The sequence below is a fragment of the Phoca vitulina genome, unplaced genomic scaffold (assembly GCF_004348235.1).
Source record: "Phoca vitulina isolate PV1807 unplaced genomic scaffold, GSC_HSeal_1.0 scaffold59, whole genome shotgun sequence".
In the NCBI taxonomy this organism is placed as follows: domain Eukaryota; kingdom Metazoa; phylum Chordata; class Mammalia; order Carnivora; family Phocidae; genus Phoca; species Phoca vitulina.
In genome coordinates, this window is record NW_022589762.1 from 2,310,261 (window position 1) to 2,320,373 (window position 10,113).

Sequence of the window (10,113 nt, forward strand, 5' to 3'; positions counted from 1 at the left end):
GGCAGGCAGCCAGGAGCTGCTTGCTTGCCTTCCTTAATTTAAATGCCCATCTGGCTTTGCAGTAAATTACAGGGACAGGGTCTCCAGAAGTTGGCAGGGAAGGCCCAGGTCATTGAAACCTATGCCAGGCAATCCACAGTCCTCAGGACTTTCCCTCCCTGGGAGGGGTTTTCAGTGCGTGTTTCAAAGACGCCCTCATTCTACCAATTAAAAGATCAAAACAAATCTGGTCACAATCAGTATTTTAAAAACCTTATCCCTTTGCACTTAGAGAATCCTCAGTCTGGCCCTGCTTGCCATGATGGCTGACAACAGTGACCCAGACAGACACAGGACCCTCATTTGCTCCCAGTACCAAGCACAGAAATATTGACTTCAGTCCAAACCAGGCCTGCGCGCCTTTCATGTGGTGGGAAAGAGGAATGAACCAGCCAGGTTGGCAGTTGGGCCAGGATGGGGAGAGAAGGGGAGTTTCTTCTCTGGGAGCAGCCGTCTACGAGCTGCCAGGAGTAAGAGAGGGTGGCCTGGAGCCAGCAGCACTTGGGCACAGGGGGTCCCCAGACAGCACAAGAAAGGAGAGCCCGCGGGCGCGCCGTGGGGACTGAGTCCCACCTGAGAGGGCCTTGGGTCCTCCTCACCAACAGGTGCCAGGGCCCAAGGGGTCCGTCTGGAGTTCTCACCCCTGTTTGAAACAGAGAGTGATCTCAGCCTTGTCTTCCGAGGGCCAAAGACGAGAGGAGGGAACGGAGTAACATCTAGTGAGGGAGGGAGGTGACCACAGGCCCTTGCTTGGCTGCTCCAGGCCAGCAGGGCTGCCCTGCTCTGGCCTGGACTCTGGAATCCATGCTGCCAAGCAGCACAACAACACCCCACTCACACCCCAGCCCCAGGCCGAGACCCATAGCACCCCACTGCAACTTGATTTCCAATCTCAGTGGGGTCAGGGAGGGGCTGGCCGACTGGTAGCAATAAAGGGTGTTTGGAGCTGCTGACCCCACAGATATCAACCGGGCTCCTGGAGCCCCAGGACGAGATGGGGCAGCCTCAGGACGCCATCCCCTCCTGTCAGCTAACTCCTCATCCCTCAGGCTGCAGCAACAAGGGGGACCACTTAACCCGGGGCTGTTTCTGGGACTTCCCACCTGACCCCTCCTCTGCTCCAGAGGGCGGCCGAAAGAGACAGAAGGAAGGAGGTGTAAGTAACTCCATTTGGCCCTTGTTTCTAACTGCAGGAGATGTCCGTCTTCTCCCAGACCAGGCCCAGTAGCCTCCTCCTCTCTGGTTCCACCCCAGCGACCCAGGCACGGTGGCTGGGGTGGGGTTGATGGTCCGCGGTGGGTTGGGGAGGGACCGCCCTCTCCAGCAGAACCCAGCCTTAGAAGCACAGTCTCGGTAGCATAGATTCCGGAGCTCAGTCCCCGGGAAAAGCTTTTGGGCTCGGATAGCTTCCATGGCTACTAATGAGGGAGTCAGTCGCACCGCACAGGTATGTACAGGTGTTCGTTTTTATTTTTTATTTTTATTTTTAAAGATTTTATTTATTTAATTGAGAGAGAGAGCATGAACAGGGTGAAGGGCAGAGGGAGAAGGAGACTCCCCACCGAGCAGGGAGCCCGATGCGGGGCTCGATCCCAGGACCCTGGGATCATGACCTGAGCCGAAGGCAGACCCCTAACGACTGAGCCCCCCAGGCGCCCTAGGTATTTGTTTTCATGTACATTCTATTGCCCTTCAGTGTGAGAAAGTATGCGGACGGACACCTGCTTTCGTCCAGGACTCACTTCTGCAGGAGAATTATAATAACAGCAGGACAACAATCATAATAACCAGTTCTAACTGAGTGCTTACGGTGCGCTGAGGGATCTAATCCTCACAACACTATGAAGTTGGCGCTATTATTATCCCATTTTACAGATGAGAAAACCAAGAGGTCAAGTTCCCTACCCACGACTCCGCAGCCAGCAGGCATGGGGTCAGCTGCACAGCCGTTCGGGAAGAGCCTGTGGCAGAGAGCGCGGGGAGGCCCTTTGCTGCTGTTTAGGTCAAAGTCTCTGCCTAGGCCACCACAGACCCACCGGGAGGTAGCGCTCCATTCCCACCGCCTGCAGTCATTCAGGGGCAGGAGATCCACTCCGACCCTAATTCTCTAAGTAGTGGGAGAGGAAGTGTGGGGCTGGAGACAAATGTGGAAGATAAAGTGCTTTTTATATACAATCTGTTCAAGTTCACAATAAGGCAGGAGACCAATTTTCCCCAAACTAAGAATTGAGGAAAGGCCAGTTCTTTGATTCCTCAATCGCTCACGCCCGGGGACACAGATGTGTTCTTTTTAATAAAGCATGTTTGAGGGTGTGCTTAGCACGCCAGGGCACAGAATCCCCGCAGTCTGCTCCGGCTGTAACCGGGTCAAACCCATGAGAAATGGCCTCTGAGAATGAGGGAGGGCTGCACTTTCCTTCATCGTGGTGTCACAGTGTCCTTTCTCACCTCCATCAAGCTGCAAAGCAAGCAAAGACCCCACCAAATCCCAGGGTGGGGAGCTCCCCCTAGTGGCCCAATGGACCCACTTGCTGATGGTCCCTGGGGTCTTGACAAAAGAGAAGGAAGCAGATGTTTGAACAAAGTCCCGAGTCTGGCATAAGAGAGGATGGCCACTTCTAGGTATATGCCCGAAGGAATTGAAAGCAGGGACTCAAAAGGCATATTTGTACATGGATGTTTATAGCAGCATTATTCACAATAGCCAAAAGGTGGAAACAACGTAAATGTTCATTGACTGATGAATGGGTAAATAATGGAACGTTTTCCAGTCTTCTTTTTTTTAAAGATTTATTTATTTGTTTTAGAGAGAGGGAGAGGAAGAGAGAGAATCTTAAGCAGGCTCCATGCCCACCCAGTGTAGAGACCTACGCGGGGCTTGATCTCACGACTCTGAGACCGTAACCTGAGCCAAAACCAAGTCAGACACTTAACCAATTGAACCACCCAGGCGGCCCAGAATATTATTCAGTCTTAAAAAGGAAGGAAATTCTGACACGTGCTACAATATGGATGATATTTGAAGACATGATGCTAAGTGAAATAAGCCAGACACAAAAGGACAAATATTGTATAATTCCATTTATAGAAAGTACCTAGTTAAACTCATAAAGACAGAAAGTAGACTTATAGTTGCCAGAGGCTTGGGGGGAGAGAGAGTGGGTTTTTAATTATTTGATGGGCACAGAATTTCGGTTGGGGATGATGAAAAAGTTCTGGAGATGGATGGGTGCATAACAATGTAAATACACTTAGTGGCACTGAATTGCACACTTAAAAATGGCTAAAATGGGAAATTTTATGTTGTATATATTTTACCATAATAAGAAAAACAAACAGGAAAAGAGAGAATGGGTTCACTCATTTTTTGTGGAAAAAACACACCTTTTAACAGGTTCCTATAAATTTTTTTCAAATCACCCAATTTATGTTGAAATTTCCTGTTTAATATGAAATCTAGTTGAATATTGTCTTAAAACCGACTCCGTTTAGAAGAATAAAATGGGAGGAATTACTCTACTTGATGTGAAAACTTACTACATAGTTAGAGCGATCGAGACAATATGGTCTCTGTGGAAGGACAGACAGATCAATGGAACAGACTAGAGAACTCAGAAACCCAGAGACCTACGCAAATATGCCCAACTGACTTTTGGTAAAGATACAATCCAATGGAGGAAGACTAGCCTTTCAACAAACAGTCAGTGTTGGACCTATTGGACATCCATAGATTAAAAATATGAACCTCAACCTAAATCTCACACTTTATACAAAATTAACGTGTTTCTCATGAACTATTAGAGAAATGCAAGTTAAAGCCACCGTGAGCTATCACTACACATGTATTAATGAATAGCTAAAATACAAATAAGTCACAACACCAAATGCTGGCAGAATATGGAGAAACTGGATTTCTCATACATCACCAGTGAATATATAAAATGGTATAGCTGCTCTGGAAAATGTGTTGGCAGTTTCTTAAAAAAAAAATTAAGCATGCACTGACCATACAATGCAGTAACTGGGCACCTGGGCATTTATCCCGGAGAAATGAAAGCAGACGCTCACACAAGCTCTGTGAAAGTTCACAGCAGGTCTATTGGTAATAGCTCCAACTTGGAAACAGTGCAGATATCCTTCAAGAGATGACTGTTTACCCAAATTGTGGTATATCCATGCCACAGAATACTACTCAGCAACGAAAAGGAACCCACTACTGACACATGCAACAATTTGGATGGCTCTCAGAGGCATTACGCCGAGAAAAGACAAACTCAAAAGTTTACCTACTGCACGCCTCCATTGATATAAAAGTCTCTCAAACTGACAAAATTATAAAAATGGGAATGTATTAGTGGTGTCAGGGGTTAAGGATGAGGTGGGCAGGAGGAGGATGGAGTATTTAGATAGCATAAGGGAGTGGCAATGGAACAATTCTGTATCGTGACTGACAAGAATCAACACGTGATAATGTTGCATAGAAACACACACATGCAAATGAGCAACCTGGTGAACTCTGAATAAGGTCTATAGCTTATACCATGTCAGTTTCCTGGTTTTGATATTGTTAGGTAAGATGTGGCCATTGGCAGAAACTAGATGAAGGGCACACAGGGGACCTCTCTGTACTATTTTATAACTTCCTGTGAATCTATAATCATTAAAAAAAAAAAAAAAGACTGGAAGAAATGCACTCAGTGCTTCAAGAGACAAGGAAGACAAGGGAAGTGAGTGTTATGGAACATTTATCCTTTGCCCGGACCTGAGCCAGGCAGTCTCCAAAGATCACCATTTGACGCCCTCATGGCAGTTTGAAGTATGTATTATTATCTCATTATATAGATAAGGAGACCAAGGCCCAAAGTGGTGGAATTGTGTTTCAAACCAAGTCTGCCTGATCTTAAAGCCTGTCCTCCTTTAGGGAGTTGAAGTGCACATGAGTTTTTGAGGTTGAGTGCGTGAGGAGGATGGCATGGTCAAGTTTTGGCTTTGCCTGCCCAAATTACCACCGCTCAGAAATGAGCTCTGTGCACTTATTTTAATCCTTGTTAATTGATGGCTCACTCCTCAGGTTATCCTGTTTGATGGCATCCATATAAGCTAATCAGAACAAATCCTTGCCTTCTGAAAGCTTATGTCCTTTAACACTACTTTGCATGTGACTCTCCTGCGTATAAGTCTAGAGCCAATCCTCGGTTTGGTACTTGGGCGCGCGAGGCCCCGACCAACTGCCTCCTTCAGAAATGTCCAGTGTTGGGGCGCCTGGGTGGCTCAGTTGGTTAAGCGTCTGACTTTTGATCTCAGCTCAGGTTTTGATCTCAGGGTCATGAGTTTGAGCCCCATGTTGGGCTCCATGCTGGGCGCGGAGCCTACTTTAAAAAAACAATGTCCAGTGCTTCGCATGAACTGTCTCCTCCAAATGAAATATTTTATGGCCCCAGACTGACTTGCACACATCATTACTTGCAGAGATCCTTACATTGTTCTTAGCACATCTAGACTCTATCCATCTTCACGGTCTTCACTGTCTGCGAAGCCCACTCTGCCTATCCCCACACTCAAGAACGTGGGTCTCTGCCTAGCACACAGTAGGCACTCAGCACCGGCTTCCTGAATAAGTGAATTATGAATTCATCACATATGGCCTTGTATTGACATTAAATGTCTACTTATATCTTCGTTTTACCTTTCTAACAAGATGGCAAGTTCCTTAGCTTAGCCCAATTTGTATTCTCAGTAGCCCTTTGCCCAATTCGTTAACTGATTTTAAAATAGCCACTAATCATGAGAGCTTATTCTCACACCCACAGCTGGATATCCACCTTCACCTCCGGTCAGCTATTTGGATGATCCTGCCTCAGACACAGTCATTGCCGAGGGTGCTGGTGGCCTGAGGTCCAGCCACCAATGACGTTCTAATTCTTGCTTCTTCTCTTCTTTCCTGGAGAAGTCCAAGGTGCAAAAGTCTCAGATGTGCGATGTCTTCACCGTAACCCATCCCCCACCCCTCGCCTCATGATTATTTCCTTCAGCAATTATAACCTTCCTTGGGGGGCCGACTTGGCTCCTTCAGTTTCAAGACGTGAGTCTGGAATGAACTCAGGCACCAGCACTTAGCTGCGGTCATCCATCTCTCGGGATGAGCACATTAGGAGGGAGCTATAGAAAGTGTAACTGAAGAAGAATTAGTGGCTGGGGAAAGGGCTGGGCTGTTGCTGAGTGGGTCTGATCTCATCGCCTTTCATAACATCAGTCAGGGCCGAGGCTCTGAGGGAGACAGGCCAGCGGGAGGAGGGTGTTTGTGAAACTCAGATGCCTGGAGAAGGAGCTTGTGTCAAAGGCACCGAGTGGGAAAGGCCGCCTCTCCTTTCTGTCTCCATGTGCTTCTCGGAGGGCTCTTGAGCCAGGGAGCGGTAGTGGGCATCTGCTCAGGGATGCCTTTGAGAGGGAAGTTCTGGGTGTTCCTGAGCCTTGACGCTCTGCGGTCAGACTGGGCTCGGCCATCCGCCACTGCTCCCCAGAGAAACACATAGAGGCTTCGGGAAGGATTCAGCACATATGTCGACACCGAAGTCTCTAGTGTCCCTCCTGTTCTCTGGTCCGGCAGAGGAAGATGACCTGACATCACAACTCAGTGGCTTTGTAGGGGGCGGAGGGGAAGGGAGCGGTGGCTGAATCTCCATTTCTACTTTCATTGGGTGGGCCAGATCCAGGATGTCAGAGGGAATAGGTGGGAAGGTGTTGCCGAAAGGTCCATTTCGCTCCTCTCCACCATGGTGCAGACACGCATAGCTTTTAACTGATAACATCCCATTCCTGCACCCAATATGGCAGCACACTAGCATGGCCTGTGTAAATTCCCAGGAATCTGAACCAACATCCAGAATTTAAACAAGAGGAAAATTATGGTCTCCCCAGATTTTTCTCTAGACTAGGGGTCAGCCAGCTACACCAGGGGCGGAATCCAGACGAAACCTATTTTTGCACGGCAAACTAAGGATGGCTTTTACATATTTAAATGGTTGGAGAAAAGTATTTTTGAGGACCGATATTTTGTGACATGTGAAAATTCTATGAAATTCCAATTTCAGTGTCTACAAATAAAGTTTTATTGGAACACATGCATTTGTTTCCCTATTGCCTATGGCTGCAGCATGGCTGAGCTGTCGTATTAGACACTGTATGGGCCTGTGAGCAAGACTGGCTACAAAATTTGCAGTACAAAATGAACATGTGGGGCCCCTTGTTACAAAAGAATATTAAAAATTCCATGATGGCAACAATAGAGCATTAAAACAAGTATGGTGGCCTCTCTAAAGTCAGCGTCCTGTGTGCCTGCCCAGGAAGCCAGCACTGATGAACATATTTACTCTCGTGCTCCTTATAGAAAAAGTTTGCTGGGGCACCTGGCTGGCTCAGTCCGTGGAGCGTGTGACTCTTGATCTCAGGGTTGTGAGTTCGAGCCCCATGTTGGGTGTAGAGAATATAAATAAATAGACTTTAAAAACATTTTTTTAAAGATTTAATTTATTTATTTGAAAGAGAGAGAGCACGACTGAGAGAGAGCGAGTGCGATTGGGAGAGAGCAGGAGTAGAGGGGCAGAGGGAGAGGGAGAAGCAGGCTCCCCGCTGAGCAGGGAGCCCGACATGGGGCTCGATCCCAGGACCCCGGAATCATGACCTGAGCTGAAGACAGATGTTTAGCTGATGGGGCCACCCAGGCGCCCTGAGAATATAAATAAATAAGCTTAAAAAAAAGGTTTTGCACTCTCTGCTGTAGGGATTCAAACACTCACACACACACACACACTTAATGATTAATGTTAGTCTCCAGCAAAAAATTTAGGGAAAATTATCGAATTGTTTCTGGATACTTTGAAAAGAAATTATTACATACTAGGACTCAATTGGAGTCATTAAAAATCATTGCAAATTAGACTCATTTTCTTTTTGATAGGACTGTCTATTGGGGCAGGAGGGAGCATAAGGCGGTGTAGACCAGTGTTGTGGCTATGTGTGCCCGTCCTTCAGCTCAGGCAGTCCTCCCACTCTGACGCCAAAATATCAGGGAAAATACGGGATATTCTCTTCACACATGAAGTTAAAGTTTAAAAGCGTAAATTTTTTCAGTTTTGTTTCTTGGATACCATGAGAACTCATATGAAAGTCTACTCCCTATACTTTTATAAGGTTGAAAAGTTATTTTCAAGTTATTTCAAAGTTATTTGGGCTTCATTTCCTCAAGCCATTTCAAGAGGCTGTGTATGAAGCTGAATGTATTCACATTTTTGTCAGACACAGTGATTGAATTTGGGGCAAACCTAGGCAGCAGATATATAGTTTCTGGCTCCAAAGTGGGGAATGGGTGACTCCCCATCTAATCCCCAAAGGCTCACATCTACACTTTGTAGTTGTTGGCAATTTTGGAATCTAAGTGAACGTTATAGTTTGCAAGCAGCACACGGTGTTTTGCTGTTTCCACGAGATAACATCAGCTTGTTGAATAAACGCGAGATGCACTTTTCATAGGCGGTCCCAGTAGGGTATCCATTTCTAGTTGCAGCAAATAATATTGATCTCTGCTATTTCTGGTGGAACAGATTTATTCTTGTTGAGGTAGAAAGGACTGGGGGATGGGTATCCAGGCTCAGCCTGTGCCTTGCCTTTAGTGGACTAGCTCTTGGGTTAACTTTGGGGAAGGCGTGCTCTTCATTGCCGGTGGCCAGGGAGGCTCCCTGAGCAGGGGAGCATGTTGCTGGGGGAGGGAGAACAGGCTGTAGGAGGAAGATTCTAGCCGGTGTCCGATTTAGCTGGGGCTGGGTCATCCCAGATCAGAGGTCTTACGTGCCATGCTGGAGGGAGCCTGAGGCTCAAGAGCAGGGGTCTGGGTGCTGCCAAAAGTGGGATCTTGACCACATTGCTTAATATTTCTAGACCCCCTTCTGTTGAAAATGAAGAGAGTGGACAGGATTATTTCTAAGATCCTTTCCAGCTCTCATTATCTATGAACCTATAAGGAAGAGTTTTCTAACATAAAAATCTGTTCAAAAATGGAACCGGCTGCTTTAGAGAGAGAGGGGATGCTGCTGTAAGAGGGAAGTTAGGGGGACCCCCGCTGCTCTCTTATGATGCCCTTAATCGAAAGCAGCCTTTCTTTAATATAAAGTGAATTCCTCAGGAGCATTCTGCTCTAAACCGAACAAATCTAATAAAAGGTAGTTTACTCAACCTCTTTGTGCCCCATTCCCCATTTAGAAAATGGAAGAAGCCCTCAGATATATTTTATTTTTTTAAAAAAAGATTTTATTTATTTATTTGAAAGAGAGAAAGAAAGAGAGAGCACAAGCACAGGCAGGCAGAGAGGGAAGCAGACTCCCCGCTGAGCAGGGAGCCCGATGCGATGCGAGACTCGATCATGACCTGAGCCGAAGGTAGACGCTCAACCAACTGAGCCACCCAGGCGCCCCCCTAACAGAGAATTTATAATTTTAACCATTCGTAGGTATAGAGTGTGGTGGGACCGAGTATCACAATGCTATATAACCACCCCCACAGTCCACACACAGAACTTTTTCATTGTTCTCAAGAAAAACTCTATTCTACTTTCGGTTTGTATTTATTAGTTTTAATTAACTTTTTATTGTGATAACATTTAGATCACATAAAAATGACCATGTGAACCATCTGTACGTGTACAGTTCGGTGGCACGAAGCACATCCACGTTGCGCCACCATCGCATCCCTCTCCGGAGCACGGTTCGTCTTCCCAGATGGTAACTCTGTGCCCATTAAACACTAACCCCCCACCCTTCCTCCAGCCCGTGCCGCCCTCTAATCTGCTTTCTGTCTCTATGAATTTGCCTACTCTAGGCCCCTCATATAAGAGGAATCCCACCGTATTTGTCCTTTTGCACCTGCCTTAATCACTTAGCATAATGTCTCCAGGTCCAGCCCTGTGTGGTCTGCGTCAGAGCTTCTTCCTTTCTAAAGCAGAATAATACTCCACTGATGGCTATTTTGTTTTATGCGTTCATCCACTGTCGGCCACTGGTGCTGCTTCCACCTTTCGGCTGT